Source organism: Vicia villosa, linkage group LG4 (genome assembly GCF_029867415.1).
Source record: "Vicia villosa cultivar HV-30 ecotype Madison, WI linkage group LG4, Vvil1.0, whole genome shotgun sequence".
NCBI classification, from domain to species: Eukaryota; Viridiplantae; Streptophyta; class Magnoliopsida; order Fabales; family Fabaceae; genus Vicia; species Vicia villosa.
The window spans coordinates 97,317,478-97,336,526 of record NC_081183.1 but is presented as its reverse complement, the minus strand read 5'-3'; the positions used below and the strand labels follow the sequence as shown (position 1 = coordinate 97,336,526).

General features: G+C 35.8%; 1 long non-coding RNA gene across 1 annotated transcript; it reads left to right on the top strand.

The window, feature by feature from the left end:
• The first annotated feature begins 16,692 nt into the window (after positions 1–16,692).
• Positions 16,693–18,731, top strand: LOC131599381 (uncharacterized). Its single transcript, XR_009282732.1, has 2 exons — positions 16,693–16,750; positions 18,414–18,731. It is a non-coding gene; the product is annotated as an uncharacterized LOC131599381 (long non-coding RNA).
• Positions 18,732–19,049: the final 318 nt, after the last annotated feature.

Genomic DNA, 19,049 nt, shown 5'->3' with positions numbered 1-19,049 from the left:
TAGTGTTTTGGGAATTTTCCGAGTAACTAAGATTTGACCGGAAATATGAGACATTGAGTTATTAGAGGTTTTTAGCAGTATTTATTTTATTATACTATTTTATTTAATTTTATTTGGTGTGTTGATTAATTAATTAGTTGTTAGATAATATAATAATTGATTATATTAATTAATTTGGTGTATATGTTTGTGTCTATTTAATTGTTGGTGTTATTTAATTTAGTAATTAAAATAGAAATAATAAATAGTATATATTTTATTGGACTTAATTATTGATGTTAGGAGTAAATAGGGGGTGTTATAATTAGGTCCATATGATGTAGTTGGTAAAAATAAGGAGTGAGGTACCACTTTTTCTCTTCATTTTCTTTTTTTAACTTTCGAATAGAGAGAAAGAGAGGCAGAGAAGAAGAAAAAAAATAAAGGAGAAAAAGAGAAAGGGGAAGAAAAGAGGAGGGTTTGGAGGAGACATTGAAGAGGTAAGGGGGAGAATCCCTATTATTATGGGTTAGTATAATTGGGTCAATGGGTAGAAACATATTTAGGTTGAAATCCCTAATTTTTATGGTTTTGAAATTGTTAGGTTTTAATGAGTAATCTTTGATTTGTGATGATTAATTGTGTTTGAAATTTACATATGGGTGTTATATATATATATATATATATATATATATATATATATATATATATATATATATATATATATATATATATATATATATATATATATATATATATATATATATATATATATATATATATATATATATATATATGTGTGTGTGTGTGTTCTTTTCCTGTGTTTCTGTAGCGCATGATATAAAGATAATGAGTGCTATGTATTTGTTCTACTACCATGCCCTGTTTCGGTTTGCATATGCCATTGCTGTAGCATTTTTCTTTTTCTTCTTTATTTGAAAACAAGTTCTCATAATTTACTTACTATAGTGATTCAATGACATGTAGATGTCATGAGATTCACTTACTGTAGCAAGCATGAAAAATCCTTTTATTTCTAGCCATGGCTTATAGTTTTAACATGGAACATGTGTGTTACTTTGTGTTATGAAATAGTTAGAAACAAGAAAATAAGTAGTGCTATATATGATTCAAACAGTCCCGTTTGACCGGATAGTGAAATTAAGCGGTATAATTAATTGTCCGGAATTTGATAAAAATTTACGTGGTAGCTAAGTTTAATTAGTAGATTAACATGGTGATGTTAATTTTGTTGAAAATGTGATATCTACGAACCGTCCGAAATAGTTAGGATTTAAATATTTTTTATATTAAATATTGGTTTTTGAATAGAAAATGATGTGTAATTATTAATTAATTGGTTTAGTTAATAGTTAAATTAATTTCAATAAGTATAATTGATTATAATATAATAGATATTGAATTGATTATTTGTTTGTCGGTAACATACGTTATTTTGGAAAGTTGGCCGTAATTGTATTTTGACCAAATACTAATGAATTGATACTTGGTTTAGAAGTGTATTCTTATATTTTGTTGGCAATATAAATTAACATGAGATAGTATGACTTACTAGAGTTAATTGTATTTTGCGAATCATAATTGAATATTATTTCTATTATGTGCATTGATATCAATGTGTTGTGAATGTTGTGTACAATTTGATATATAATTCATATAATTGAATTATTGTTGGTATGCGGTAAGTTAAGATTGACGAGATAATCTTAATTGCATAATTGGTTGGTAATTGTACATTCATTCATGGCATAGTCGGCTTCATTGTGGAAGCGGTAAAACTGTGGGTTCACGTGGTAATAGACGGTGATCCTTGAATGGAAATAGACGTAGAATACATTGATCCTTAATTGGAAACATACGTGGTGGCTTTGATCTTGTCCGGATCGGAAGCATGGCTTGGATTCTAGATATTGAGTCGGAAAGCGGTGAAACATTGGGTTCACATTGCGGTACCACGTGCATAGCGTCACATATCTTGCATTGAGTCACATTAGAGTTATGCGGTAATTGAAAATGTGAAATTGATGTAGTTGTGATATGTGTATGAGTTTGATAATTGAAATGGTTGATGTTTTGATACATACTTGGTTAAATGTGTGAATATGTGATAATTATGGTTATGTGCTTAATTGGAAATATAGTATTGAATTTGGAATAATATACTCTTTGTACTTGTCGAATGCTTAATATATGTGAATATACATTGATTAGTATTATTTTACATGATTAGGCATGGTATAATAAATTCCTATAATTGTTGATTTTAACTATTGTATCTTATTATACTTTCTTCATAATGATTTGTATTCTCACCCTTCTGTTTTAATGTTGCCCTCGTTTGGCGACATGCAGGTTTTGGCTTTTAGTAGCTCTTGCGAGACTTAGTTGGAGTTTCTTCCGAGTTGTTGGAGATTAGGTAGTGAGTCGATGCTCTGGTCATGTAACATTGGGTAGACTAGGCGCGTTGAACTCATGTTTATATTTGGTTACATATGATGTTTAACTTGTGATTCCGTTTATTTAGCTACTTGTTGCTTGAGAAGCTTTAAGTCAAATACTATGAATATTATGATTATGGTTTGCTTTATGTTAAGATATTTTGAGATATGATCATGGTATGGGACATGAGTCATTTTATGAATACATGAGTATTGATGTTTCCGCTGTGAATGCATATTCTGTGTGAATTGTAATTACATGTTATGTGTGCTACTTAATTTGACCAAGTGTATTATATTTGTGGATAAATGCTGTCGATTTTCTTTTGAAAACGTTAATGTGACGCCCTTTTGAATTATATGCATGCTTATTCTCTGATTATTTACTTATTTATGTGGGGTATAAAAAGGGGTGTTACATTAGTGGTATCAGAGCACGGTCGACCAGTTGGTCAATAGTCTATAATGTTTTCTAATCCTGTTGTATTTGATTTGTGTATCTAACACGATCGATACTGTTTGTCTGGTTATTTGGTTGTCGTAGGACGATGGTTGCAGGTAGGAATGATGATGCCATTGCTGAGGCGTTGAGGATGTTGGCTGGCTCCATTGGTCAGATTCCTCAAGCGAATGCTGGTAACCGGAATGGAGATGATTATGAGTACCGTGCTTTGGGGAGATTCCAGAGGAACAATCCTCCTGTCTTTGAGGGTGAGCATGAACCTGATAAAGCTCAAGCTTGGCTGAAGGCAATTGAGAAGATCTTTAGAGTCATGATGTAACACCCCAATTCTACCCAGGCATATAGGTACAAATATCAGAGTATAAAAATTTCATACAACACAATTAGGATGTTACACTAAGTAACTAAACAAACACCTAGAAAACAAACGGACATCAGCGATGCCAAAAGCATACACACCTGCCAATAACATGATACATAACACACGGAAGATATGAACATATATGTATACGTAAAGCTCTCACTCTCAAAGAGGAGTTTTCCAAAATAAAGTGTTTACAATACACAATGGCACGTTATCATATATACATGTTCAAAGAGTCATATACAAATAAATAACAACAGACTCCCGACTCCCCGGTGTTACGTATCAGAGCGACCGACAAGACCAACTGGAGAACTACCTCTTCCAAGAGACTCCCAAAGCGGCTAATCTGTAGGATGCCACTCAAGCATCAAATCAGCAGAAGGGTGAGAATATAATTCATAATGAAGCATGACAATTATAGTAATGCCAACAAGTATCATCAATAATCATACAACAAAGTAATCCACTAAGTCAACCACAATCAATACATAAGTAATGCGACACATGAATGGTAACATAAATTATAAAGACTGACGATGATGAATGAGACTCGACTATGCATATGCATGTGGTACCAAATCCGGAGTAAAACTCCTCCTTGTCATTATGACAAATACACCTGCCGAGCATTATGCTGGGACTTTATTCCACTCAGGAAGCCCGCAGGCTGTCGTCATCGAGCACGCAGCTCCCACTGATGACCTCTTGCCACTCAGGCTAATATATCGTTACCGAGCATTAAGCTCCTACTGGTAACCAATGCCCGCAGGCCATCTGTTAACAGCATTCCGCCATTAACGTATTGAAATGTTATGCTGTGCAAATATATGACTCTATTACACGACAACAACATCATCAACAATATAACACGATCATACACTCACGTTACATCGTTTATATTCTATCCAAAAGGATACATCACCGATTAATAACATCGTTATCAAATACATCACACCATAATTACCACACAGGCATTAATAAGCACACAACACACATTCACCGTTAAAACATACTGGCCACATCGGCATAAATGATCGCATAATTGCATCACCTCAAATTAATATTGGCCATTGGCCCATAACTCCATCAATACATTATCAACAAGTTGTAATAACAACAATTCAACAATGATAATACATCATTCTCATAACAACAATTACTTGCCATAAGGCCACACATCATGTTAATAACAAACAACCAAACATTGTCACATATCAAGAATGAACATTCATTAATACATAACACATATGAACATGATCTCATGTTATCGACAACTAATCACATACCTCGTACCAATACGATAATATTCACACAACACATCATCATGATTTATCATGCACTAGTTCACAAAACCATTTATGAAAATCAACCAACCACTACTACATCCTACATCATTAACAATTACAACCAAGCACTATGGTTATTTACCAATCATATCGCGCATATAAACAATTATGTGTTTTCATCAACAACCCTCATAACCAATTAATAACAAGCTAACCAAGCCTATACTATCATATAGAACATCCAACTAGCTTCCTAACACTTCGAACGACGTATGAAACGGAGCTACGAATCAAAAGTTACAAGGTCTCAAAGTTTGAATAATTGAACATACTACACAACTCATCACTTGATCCTAATAAAAATAATGGGATACTACATACTATGAATCATTTAATTAGGTAATAATATAGTTCATTGCGTTAGCTTTCCAACGCTTCGAACGACGACAAAATCGGAGTTACGGTTCAAGAGTTACGAAGTTTCAAAGTTTTGGAAAAACAGAAAATGCTGTTGTCCGCATCAGCTCCGCTCAGCGGGCCCTCACAGAGATTTTTCTACAAAAGAACCTCCGCTCAGCGGACCTGCGTAAACCCAGAAAAAACCAGAACGAACCAGAACGGTTCTAACCCTCTTATACCCACCAAAACCACTCCAAAACATCATTATAACACCAATACAACACATACAAACCATAGAAACAGCCTAACATCAAACTTTTCATGGTTGATTCATCAATCTATCTCAAAACCTAACTTTTTATTCAAACTCAATCAACCCATGGAAAAGGAAAACAAACATGATCAATCACCATAACACAACAAGGATATCATTTAATCATCATACAATCATTCTCCAACAAACTTAAATCAAACAAAGACCACACAAGAAAATTGTGGAAATTGGAACAAGAAGAACAAGAACAAGAACAAGACTATAAGAATCATACATCCAAGATAAATTAGATTCACCCCCTTACCTTGCTATTGTGACGATCGGCAATCTATTCGGTTGAGAATCCTCCACTTTCTCTTGTTTTTCCCCTTTGCTCTTCTTCTTCCTCTCTTCTCTTTCTTTCCATCCCTTTCCTTTCTCACAAAATTTATTTCTTATAAAGAAAATATCTATCCCGCGGAAAAGACCAAAATGCCCATACGCTCAAATATCGTTCAAACGCCCCAAAACGCGGAATATTACCTTAATGATATTTCTAGTACCAAAAATATGAAAACCTTCAATTAAATATTAGTCCGCCATCCCGAACTAATACCGACTGAAACGACTCCAAAAACGGTAAAATTCCATTAAACGTCACAAGCGTCCAAATCAAGTATATACTTATTTTTCCGGGCGTTACAACTCTCCCCCACTTAGAACATTTCCGTCCTCGGAAATATCCCAAACACAAACAAACCTGGATACGCTCTCGCCTCCGACTAACCAACTATCATGCCACGAAAGCAACGACACAATCAGCGCCAAACAACGAACCACTCTAGCTAAAAGAAAAACAACCAAAACACAACAACGACAACGACATGCAATGCCCATACAACGCACTCATCGACTAACACCAAAACACAAGAAATAACCAAGACACAGACAACAAGGACAAGACGCAATGCCCATACAATGCACTTGTCAACCAAACCGCAACCATATTGTTACCGTCATCAAAGGCAACACACCTCTAATCCCCTATCCAAGGAATTAGCTACATGTACTCGAACCATCACCATGGAAACGAGACATCATCTTAGATAAGGACATAAAGTTCCATGACATATACAACTTCTGAACAGCCTCTACAAAACTAGAATACCAACATCCCGGTCGCACAACATCCAAACAACCATGCCAAGACATAGCAGTCAAACATGTAACCAAAACATCTGGTGGTCTTATCATTCCTACCACATCCACTGTCCACAATTTGAACTCTAACAATTCATACACGCACATACGAACCGCGTCATTTCACGCTTCCGATGCGCACTCTGATTTCCCACAACAAACAGATTTACCAATTTCATAACCAACTTCCAACTTCTTCTAGTATTCTCCAGAAACTCATTGTTCTCTCTTATCATACTCAACCTCTTAATATGCTGTGTCAGCTCGCACACCAGACAAAAGTCTTTGTATTATCCAATCAAAGGCAAAAAGCTATTCCAAACACATCCTTGTTTCACAACACAAGCCCTCATAGATCCTTAAGTGACCAAATCGTCCTCTCAGTCTGACCATCCGTTTGAGGACGAGACGCCAAACTCAACGTAACTTTGTACCCAAAGTACTTTGCGAACCTTCTCAAAATTTTCGGAAATAAATCTCGGATCTCATTCTGAACAATACCTTTCGAAACACCATGCAAACAAACAAACCAACAAACAATTTTATCAACATACCACTCGCCAGTACTTCCATCGGTTAATCCATTCTTATCGAAATAACGTGAGCAGACTTCGTCAATATATCCACAATAACCCAAATCACCTCACAATTACTCGATGTCCTCGGAAAACCAGAAACAAAATCCATAGAAATGCTATTTCACTTCTACTCAGGAATGGATAACAGTTACATGAAACCAGACGACTCCTGACAAGTCAAACACAATTAAACAAATCCCTTCATATCCTTCTTCATTACTTTGCCACTAAAAATGACATTCTCAAATCTTGATACATCTTAGTAGCATCAGGATGAATACTCAAATCACCACGACGCACCTCATCCCAAGTCCTCTTTTCAAATCCGAACATTAGGAATACAAACTTGATCATGACATCCCATGACATTTCTCTTATCAATCCGAATATCACCATCTTTATCTTTGACTAATAAATGTCATCTTATCAACCCATTCAAATCCGATTCCTGACCTTTTCTAATCTCATCAAGAATACCATAAGTAAGCTTTCACATATAAAGCTCAACACTTGAAGAAGTCGCTTTACGAACCAAACTCAAATCTCACAACTGTTTCAACAATCACAATACTCGAATCATCGACATAGACGTATGCAATGGTTTCTCATATTCAATTCGTTATAATCAAACGAATACTTCAAACTCTTGTAGTCACTTACACACACAATTCTCGATCCGAATAATTAGTTCCTTCAAGTTTCCCAAACAGAAATAACAACTGCCAACTCTAAATCTCGTGACAGGTAATTCCTTTCAAAAATCTTAACTTGCATAAAAGCATAAACCACCACTTACCCCTTGAACATTCACTTCACTCGACCAAAAACTCACATAAGGAAACTTTGCAAACAACTTCTTCTTCCCAACACGGACAAAACAATTCTCAAGTACTTAGCATGACCATCTTCACACTGATGATACTCATACCTCAAATCAAACTTGCAAAACAAACAAGATCCAACCAACTTGATCCGTCAAAATATCAATCCTCGAAAGTGGATACTTTTCCTTAACTGTCACTTTTCTCAATTGTCTAAAATCGACACAAAGCCTCATAGAACCTTCCTTCTTAACCAACAAAACACGTGCACCATACGGCAACACGCTCGAATGAACAAACCTCTTCTCAAGAAAATCCTTAAGTTGACTCCTCAACTCTTCCAACTCAGAAGTTGGCATCCGATGCGGAACCCTCGACACCACAATAGTTCTAGGAACTAAATCCGTCAAAACAGAACTCCAAGACAAAATTCCTCTTTTCGACGATGAATCAATTAAACCTTCAAGAAAGACTTATACAAATGCGCAACTATCCGCAATCCCAACAATTGCTCTTTCTCAAGAACATCCAAAGTCGTCGACAACATAAACAACGTCGTACCACCTTGAACCAACTCATTCACTTCCAATATTATCAAACTAGCCAGATAAGCCTATCACGTCCAATACGATTCCGTCTACTATCAACAAGAGATTAAGGGTGATCAAGTCCTCAATTTGTCAATAGGTAGCCGACAATCATAATAGAGTATAAATTATCAGTACTAACATTAATAATATTCTTTTCCAACTTTTGCTCATAGCATAGAAGCACTATGATTCCATAATTCACAAATCTCTCAAGATCATTTGAACCAGCCAACCCGACATCTTGTAGCTACGTACCAAAACACTTCTAACAATATCTCAAAACAAAATACCTGAGATCCTACTCATCTCTTCATATTCCTAATTCTTACTCGAGTCTCAGAACATTTCCAACAACGTCAATAACTCCTACAACAAAGTCTACCACAATAATTTCCTTAATCGTTGATCCAACAACGACACCTCACACAAGGCTACTCAAACAACAACTTCATAGTCCATCAGTAGCGTTAGAGCATCACAACTCTCTAAATTCCATTCCTTAGAATTAACCAACATCTACTCCGTGACACTCCAACTTGATTAACAACCAAAGTCTTAAGTCCAAGTCGCCTTCACTTCAGAAAACAACAAATTCCAACAACACTAGTACTGCTGCCCTCAGTAGCATACTAACATCTTACAACTGAAACATATCCGAGAAGCATATCTTCTCCCCCACTTAGCTTCAAACCATTCCTGCATAAAACTGACTAGAGGCACAACAAGTACTGACAGTGCTCCACACACTTATCACATACTGAGGAATTAAACAACATTAGACAACACTGGCCAGACAGATCGACCTGCTCTGATACCACTAATGTAACACCCCAATTCTACCCAGGCATATAGGTACAAATATCAGAGTATAAAAATTTCATACAACACAATTAGGATGTTACACTAAGTAACCAAACAAACACCTAGAAAACAAACGGACATCAGCGATGCCAAAAGCATACACACCTGCCAATAACATGATACATAACACACGGAGGATATGAACATATATGTATACGTAAAGCTCTCACTCTCAAAGAGGAGTTTTCCAAAATAAAGTGTTTACAATATACAATGGCACGTTATCATATATACATGTTCAAAGAGTCATATACAAATAAATAACATCAGACTCCCGACTCCCCGGTGTTACGTATCAGAGCGACCGACAAGACCAACTGGAGAACTACCTCTTCCAAAAGACTCCCAAAGCGGCTAATCTGCAGGATGCCACTCAAGCATCAAATCAGCAGAAGGGTGAGAATATAATTCATAATGAAGCATGACAATTATAGTAATGCCAACAAGTATCATCAATAATCATACAACAAAGTAATTCACTAAGTCAACCACAATCAATATATAAGTAATGCGACACATGAATGGTAACATAAATTATAAAGACTGACGATGATGAATGAGACTCGACTATGCATATGCATGTGGTACCAAATCCGGAGTAAAACTCCTCCTTGTCATTATGACAAATACACCTTCCGAGCATTATGCTGGGACTTTATTCCACTCAGGAAGTCCGCAGGCTGTCGTCATCGAGCACGCAGCTCCCACTGATGACCTCTTGCCACTCAGGCTAATATACCGTTACCGAGCATTAAGCTCCTACTGGTAACCAATGCCCGCATGCCATCTGTTAACAGCATTCCGCCATTAACGTATTGAAATGTTATGCTGTGCAAATACATGACTCTATTACACGACAACAACATCATCAACAATATAACACGATCATACACTCACGTTACATCGTTTATATTCTATCCAAAAGGATACATCACCGATTAATAACATCGTTATCAAATACATCACACCATAATTACCACACAGGCATTAATAAGCACACATCACACATTCACCGTCAAAACATACTGGCCACATCGGCATAAATGATCGCAGAATTGCATCACCTCAAATTAATATTGGCCATTGGCCCACAACTCCATCAATACATTATCAACAAGTTGTAATAACAACAATTCAACAATGATAATACATCATTCTCATAACAACAATTACTTGCCATAAGGCCACACATCATGTTAATAACAAACAACCAAACATTGTCACATATCAAGAATGAACATTCATTAATACATAACACATATGAACATGATCTCATGTTATCGACAACTAATCACATACCTCGTACCAATACGATAACATTCACACAACACATCATCATGATTTATCATGCATTAGTTCACAAAACCATTTATGAAAATCAACCAACCACTACTACATCCTACATCATTAACAATTACAACCAAGCACTATGGTTATTTACCAATCATATCGCGCATATAAACAATTATGTGTTTTCATCAACAACCCTCATAACCAATTAATAACAAGCTAACCAAGCCTATACTATCATATAGAACATCCAACTAGCTTCCTAACACTTCGAACGACGTATGAAACGGAGCTACGAATCAAAAGTTACAAGGTCTCAAAGTTTGGATAATTGAACATACTACACAACTCATCACTTGATCCTAATAAAAATAATGGGATACTACATACTATAAATCATTTAATTAGATAATAATATAGTTCATTGCGTTAGCTTTCCAATGCTTCGAACGACGACAAAATCGGAGTTACGGTTCAAGAGTTACGAAGTTTCAAAGTTTTGGAAAAACAGAAAATGTTGTTGTCCGCTTCAGCTCCGCTCAGCGGGCCCTCACAGAGATTTTTCTGCAAAAGAACCTCCGCTCAGCGGAACTGCGTAAACCCAGAAAAAACCAGAATGAACCAGAACGGTTCTAACCCTCTTATACCCACCAAAACCACTCCAAAACATCATTATAACACCAATACAACACATACAAACCATAGAAGCAGCCTAACATCAAACTTTTCATGGTTGATTCATCAATCTATCTCAAAACCTAACTTTTTATTCAAACTCAATCAAGCCATGGAAAAGGAAAACAAACATGATCAGTCACCATAACACAACAAGGATATCATTTAATCATCATACAATCATTCTCAAACAAACTTAAATCAAACAAAGACCACACAAGAAAATTGTGGAAATTGGAACAAGAAGAGCAAGAACAAGAACAAGACTATAAGAATCATACATCCAAGATAAATTAGATTCACCCCCTTACCTTGCTATTGTGACGATCGGCAATCGATTCGGTTGAGAATCCTCCACTTTCTCTTGTTTTTCCCCTTTGCTCTTCTTCTTCCTCTCTTCTCTTTCTTTCCATCCCTTTCCTTTCTCACAAAATATCTTTCTTATAAAGAAAATATCTATCCCGCAGAAAAGACCAAAATGCCCCTACGCTCAAATATCGTTCAAACGCCCCAAAACGCGGAATATTACCTTAATGATATTTCTAGTACCAAAAATATGAAAACCTTCAATTAAATATTAGTCCGCCATCCCGAACTAATACCGACTGAAACGACTCCAAAAACAGTAAAATTCCAATAAACGTCACAAACGTCCAAATCAAGTATATACTTATTTTTCCGGGCGTTACACATGAACTGTACTGATGCTCAGAAAGTACAGTTTGGTACTCATATGCTGGAGAAGGAAGCTGAAGATTGGTGGAACAACACTCTTCAGAGGTTTGAAGAAGATGGCATTGAGATTACTTGGGGCCTTTTCCGTGATGTCTTCTTGGAGAACTATTTTCCAGAAGATTGTCGTGGGAAGAAGGAGGTGGAGTTCCTTGAGTTGAAACAAGGAAATGATATTGTTGCTGTTTATGCTGCTAAATTTCAGGAGCTTATCAAGTATTGTCCCCACTACAATACTGCTAATGCTGAGAGATCTAAATGCTTGATGTTTGTGAATGGCTTGAGACATGATATCAAGAAGGCTATTGGTTACCAACAGATTACCCGTTTTACTGAATTGGTTAACAAGAGTCGGATTTATGATGAGGATAGTAGGGAGAGTGCTTCTTTCTACAAGAGTTTGAAAGGGAAAATCAAGATCGTGGGAAACCGTATGATGACAAAAGGAAACAAGCTGGTTTTGGCAAAAAACCAAGTGGGGGAGGGTCTTCTACTCCATTTAAGTGCTTCAAATGTGGTGTTGAAGGTCATCGTGCTATTGATTGTGGTAAGGATCATGTGACATGTTTCAAGTGTGGCAAGAGTGGTCACAAAGCAATCAACTGTAGGACTGGTTCGAGTGTGACTTGTTTCAACTGTGGAGAGAAAGGTCACATTAGTACCAAATGTGACAAACCAAAGAAGGAGCAGTCGAAGGGAAAAGTGTTTGCATTATCTGGTGCGGAGGCCACTACTGATGAGAGGCTAATCCAAGGTACGTGCTTTATTAATGGTACACCTTTGATTTCCATTATTGATACTGGTGCAACACATTCTTTCATTTCTTTGGATTATGCTAAAAGATTGAATCTTGTCTTATCTGATATGCGTAGAAGTATGGTTATTGATACACCTGCTATGGGTTCTGTGTCTACTTCGTATGTATGTCTGAATTGTCCGTTGAGTATCTTTGGTAGAGATTTTGGGATTGATTTAGTTTGTCTTCCTTTAGAACAGCTTGATATGATTTTGGGTATGAATTGGTTGGAATTTAATCGTGTGTATATCAACTGTTTTGATAAGACAGTCATCTTTCCTGAGAATTGTGTTAAAGAAGATTTGTTTTTGTCTGCTAAGCAAATTGATGAATCGGTGCAAGATGGAGTTGAATTGTTTATGTTGCTTGCAACCTTAGATATGCACGAGAAGAGAATCATCGAGGAATTGCCAATAGTTTGTGATTTTGCGGAGGTATTTCCTGAAGATATAAGTGATTTACCGCTGGAACGAGAGGTTGAGTTTTCGATTGATTTAGTTCCTGGAACTAGTCCTGTATCAATGGCTCCCTATAGAATGTCTGCCTCAGAGTTAAAAGAGTTGAAGAGTCAACTTGAAGATTTGCTTGAGAAGAGATTTATTCGTCCTAGTGTATCTCCGTGGGGTGCACCTGTTCTATTGGTCAAGAAGAAAGAAGGTTCTATGAGATTATGTGTTGATTATAGACAATTGAACAAAGTGACAATTAAGAAACAATATCCACTTCCGAGAATTGATGATTTGATGGATCAGTTGGTTGGAGCCTGTGTGTTTAGCAAGATTGATTTGAGGTCTGGGTACAATCAGATTCGTGTGAAGGCGGAGGATATTCAGAAGATTGCCTTTCGGACTATGTATGGTCATTATGAGTATTCAGTTATGCCATTTGGTGTAACTAATGCGCCTGGTGTGTTTATGGAATATATGAATCGAATTTTTCACGAGTACTTAGACAAGTTTGTTGTTGTGTTCATTGATGATATTCTGGTGTATTCCAAGAATGAAGAAGAGCATGCTGAGCATTTGAAGATTGTGTTGTCTGTGTTGAAAGAGAAGCAGCTGTTTGCTAAGCTTTCTAAGTGTGAGTTTTGGTTGAAGGAAGTGAGCTTTCTTGGACATGTGATTTCTAGTGATGGTATTTCGGTTGATCCCGTTAAGGTTGAAACTGTATCTCAATGGGAGGCTCCGAAATCTGTTTCAGAGATTAAAAGTTTTCTTGGTTTGGCTGGTTATTACAGGAAGTTCATTGAGGGTTTTTCTAAGTTGTCGTTACCATTGACGCAATTGACTAGGAAGGGTCAAGCTTTCATTTGGACTTTGCAGTGTGAAGCGAATTTTCAAGAGCTTAAGAAAAGATTGACTACGGCTCCTATTTTGATTTTACCGGATCCGTTAGAACCTTTTGTTGTGTATTGTGATGCTTCTTTGTTGGGTTTGGGAGGTGTTCTAATGCAAAAAGGACAAGTGGTAGCTTATGCTTCTAGGCAACTTAAAGTTCATGAGAGGAATTATCCGACGCGTGATTTAGAGTTGGCCGCCGTTGTGTTTGTTTTGAAGCTTTGGAGGCATTATTTGTTTGGATCGAGATTTGATGTGTTTAGTGATCACAAGAGCTTGAAGTATTTGTTTGATCAGAAAGAGTTGAATATGAGGCAAAGGAGATGGTTGGAGTTCTTGAAGGACTATGATTTTGGTTTGAACTATCATCCTGGTAAGGCGAATGTTATAGCTGATGCCTTGAGTAGGAAGTGATTGCACATGTCTATGTTGATGGTTCGAGAGTTTGACTTGTTAGAACAGTTCAGAGATTTGAGTTTGGTATGTGAAGAGACTTCTAGTGGTGTGAAGCTTGGTATGTTGAAGCTTACTAGTAGTATTTTAGATGAGATTCGAGAAGGACAGAAATATGATTTGTGTTTGGTCGATCAATTTACATTGATTAATCAAGGTAAAGGTGGTGACTTTCGGATTGATGAGAATGGTATCATGAGGTGTCGTGATAGAGTTTGTGTTCCTGATGTTATAGACTTGAAGAGAAGGATTCTTGATGAAGGACATAGAAGTAGTTTGAGTATTCATCCTGGTGCTACTAAAATGTATCAAGATTTGAGAAAAATGTTTCGGTGGCAAGGTATGAAGAAGGACATAGCGGAATTTGTGTATTCTTGTTTGACTTGTCAAAAGTCAAATATTGAACATCAAAAACCGTCTGGTTTGATGCAACCGTTATCTATTCCCGAGTGGAAGTGGGATAGTATCTCTATGGATTTTGTTTCGGGTTTGCCAAGAACATCGAGTAATTGTGAGGCGATTTGGGTCATTGTGGATCGATTTACTAAATGTGCTCATTTTATTCCGATGAAGATGGACTATTCGATGGAGAGGCTTGCTAGGTTGTACATCGAGAGGATTGTGTGCTTGCATGGTATCCCGTCGAGTATTGTTTCGGATAGAGATCCGAGGTTCACTTCGAGATTTTGGGAAGGTTTGCAAAGTTCTTTGGGTACGAAGTTGCATTTGAGTTCGGCGCATCATCCGCAAACTGATGGTCAAACGGAGAGGACTATTCAGTCGCTTGAAGATCTTTTAAGGTCTTGTGTTTTGGAACAAGGAGGGAATTGGGATAGTTTCTTGCCTTTGATCGAGTTTACCTATAACAACAGTTTCCATTCGAGTATTGGAATGGCACCTTTTGAGGCTCTTTATGGTAGGAGGTGTAGAACTCCTCTGTGTTGGTATGAATCGGGAGAGTGTTGTGGTTGGACCCGAATTGATTCAAGAGACTACGGATAAGATTAAGATGATTCAAGAGAAGATGAAGGCTTCTCAGAGTCGTCAAAAGAGTTATCATGATAAGAGGAGGAAGACTCTCGAGTTTGAGAAGGATGATCATGTGTTCCTTAGAGTTACGCCAATGACGGGTGTTGGTAGAGCTTTGAAGTCGCGTAAGTTGACGCCGCGTTTCATTGGTCCTTATCAAATTTCGGAAAGGATTGGTGAAGTGGCATACCGGATTGCATTGCCATCGTCTCTTTCTAATCTTCATGACGTGTTCCACGTGTCTCAGTTGAGGAGGTACATTGCGGATCCATCTCATGTTGTTCAGTTAGACGATGTCCAAGTAAGAGATAATTTAACGGTTGAAACATCGCCTATGAAGATCAAGGATCGGAAAGTTAAGAAGCTTCGTGGTAAAGAGATTGTTTTGGTGAAAGTGATATGGGGTGGAGTCGCCGATGGAAATATCACTTGGGAGCTCGAGGATAAGATGAAGGAATCGTATCCGGAGTTATTCGTTTGAGGTAATTTTCGAGGCCGGAAATCTTTTAAGTGGGGGAGAGTTGTAACGCCCGGAAAAATAATTATTTTCTTAATTTAGTCATTTGTGATGTTTATTGAAATTTTCACGTTTTTGGGACGGTTTAGTCGGTATTAGTTCGGGATAGCGGATTGATCTTTAATCGAAAATTTTAATATTTTTAGTATTAGAAATATTAATGAGTTAATATTTAGCGTTTTGGGAATTTTCCGAGTAACTAAGATTTGACCGGATATAGGAGACATTGAGTTATTAGAGGTTTTTAGCAGTATTTATTTTATTATACTATTTTATTATACTATTTTATTTAATTTTATTTGGTGTGTTGATTAATTAATTAGTTGTTAGATAATATAATAATTGATTATATTAATTAATTTGGTGTATATGTTTGTGTCTATTTAATTGTTGGTGTTATTTAATTTAGTAATTAAAATAGAAATAATAAATAGTATATATTTTATTGGACTTAATTATTGATGTTAGGAGTAAATAAGGGGTGTTATAATTAGGCCCATATGGTGTAGTTGGTAAGAATAAGGAGTGAGGTACCACTTTTTCTCTTCATTTTCTTTTTTTAACTATCGAATAGAGAGAAAGAGAGGCAGAGAAGAAGAAAAAAAATAAAGGAGAAAAAGAGAAAGGGGAAGAAAAGAGGAGGGTTTGGAGGAGACATTGAAGAGGTAAGGGGGAGAAACCCTATTATTATGGGTTAGTATAATTGGGTCAATGAGTAGAAACATATTTAGGTTGAAATCCCTAATTTTTATGGTTTTGAAATTGTTAGGTTTTGATGAGTAATCTTTGATTTGTGATGATTAATTGTGTTTGAAATTTACATATGGGTGTTATCTATATATATATATATATATATATATATATATATATATATATATATATATATATATATATATATATATATATATATATATATATATATATATATATATATATATATATATATGTGTGTGTGTTCTTTTCCTGTGTTTCTGTAGCGCATGATATAAAGATAATGAGTGCTATGTATTTGTTCTACTACCATGCCCTGTTTCGGTTTGCATATGCCATTGCTGTAGCATTTTTCTTTTTCTTCTTTATTTGAAAACAAGTTCTCATAATTTACTTACCATAGTGATTCAATGACATGTAGATGTCATGAGATTCACTTACTGTAGCAAGCATGAAAAATCCTTTTTTTTTTCTAGCCATGGTGATGTTAATTTTGTTGAAAATGTGATATCTACGAACCGTCCAAAATAGTTAGGATTTAAATATTTTTTATATTAAATATTGGTTTTTGAATAGAAAATGATGTGTAATTATTAATTAATTGATTTAGTTAATAGTTAAATTAATTTCAATAAGTATAATTGATTAGAATATAATAGATATTGAATTGATTATTTGTTTGTCGGTAACTTACGTTATTTTGGAAAGTTGGTCGTAATTGTATTTTGACCAAATACTAATGAATTGATACTTGGTTTAGAAGTGTATTCTTATATTTTGTTGGCAGTATAAATTAACATGAGATAGTATGACTTACTAGAGTAAATTGTATTTTGCGAATCATAATTGAATATTATTTCTATTATGTGCATTGATATCAATGTGTTGTGAATGTTGTGTACAATTTGATATATAATTCATATAATTGAATTATTGTTGGTATGCGGTAAGTTAAGATTGACGAGATAATCTTAATTGCATAATTGGTTGGTAATTGTACATTCATTCACGGCATAGTCGGCTTCATTGTGGAAGCGGTGAAACTGTGGGTTCACATGGTAATAGACGGTGATCCTTGAATGGAAATAGACGTAGAATACGTTGATCCTTAATTGGAAACATATGTGGTGGCTTTGATCTTGTCTGGATCGGAAGCGTGGCTTGGATTCTAGATATTAAGTCGGAAAGCGGTGAAACATTGGGTTCACATTGCGGTACCACATGCATAGCGTCACATATCTTGCCTTGAGTCACATTAGAGTTATGCGGTAATTGAAAATGTGAAATTGATGTAGTTGTGATATGTGTATGAGTTTGATAATTGAAATGGGTGATGTTTTGATACATACTTGGTTAAATGTGTGAATATGTGATAATTATGGTTATGTGCTTAATTGGAAATATAGTATTGAATTTGGAATAATATACTCTTTGTATTTGTCGAATGCTTACTATATGTGAATATATATTGATTAGTATTATTTTACATGATTAGGCACGGTGTAATAAATTCCTATAATTGTTGATTTTAACCATTGTATCTTATTATACTTTCTTCATAATGATTTGTATTCTCACCCTTCTGTTTTAATGTTGCCCTCGTTTGGCGACATGCAGGTTCTGACGTTTAGTAGCTCTTGCGAGACTTAGCTGGAGTTTCTTCCGAGTTGTTGGAGATTAGGTAGTGAGTCGATGCTCTGGTCATGTAACATTGGGTAGACTAGGCGCGTTGAACTCATGTTTATATTTGGTTATATATGATGTTTAACTTGTGATTCTGTTTATTTGGCTACTTGTTGCTTGAGAAGCTTTAAGTCAAATACTATGAATATTATGATTATGGTTTGTTTTATGTTAAGATATTTTGAGATATGATCATGGTATGGGACATGAGTCATTTTATGAATACATGAGTATTGATGTTTCCGCTGTGAATGCATATTCTGTGTGAATTGTAATTACATGTTATGTGTGCTCTACTTAATTTGACCAAGTGTATTATATTTGTGGATAAATGCTGTCGGTTTTCTTTTGAAAACGTTTATGTGACGCCCTTTTGAATTATATGCATGCTTATTCCCTGATTATTTACTTATTTATGTGGGGTATAAAAAGGGGTGTTACAGTAATCACCACTGTGATATTTCACTAAGTTTAAGTACAAGGTAATGAACTCAGAGTATGAATGTGAGAGTTTTGCTTCAGAGAGTTTTTCTTCACACTTGATGATTTTTCAAAGTAATAATGTTCTCG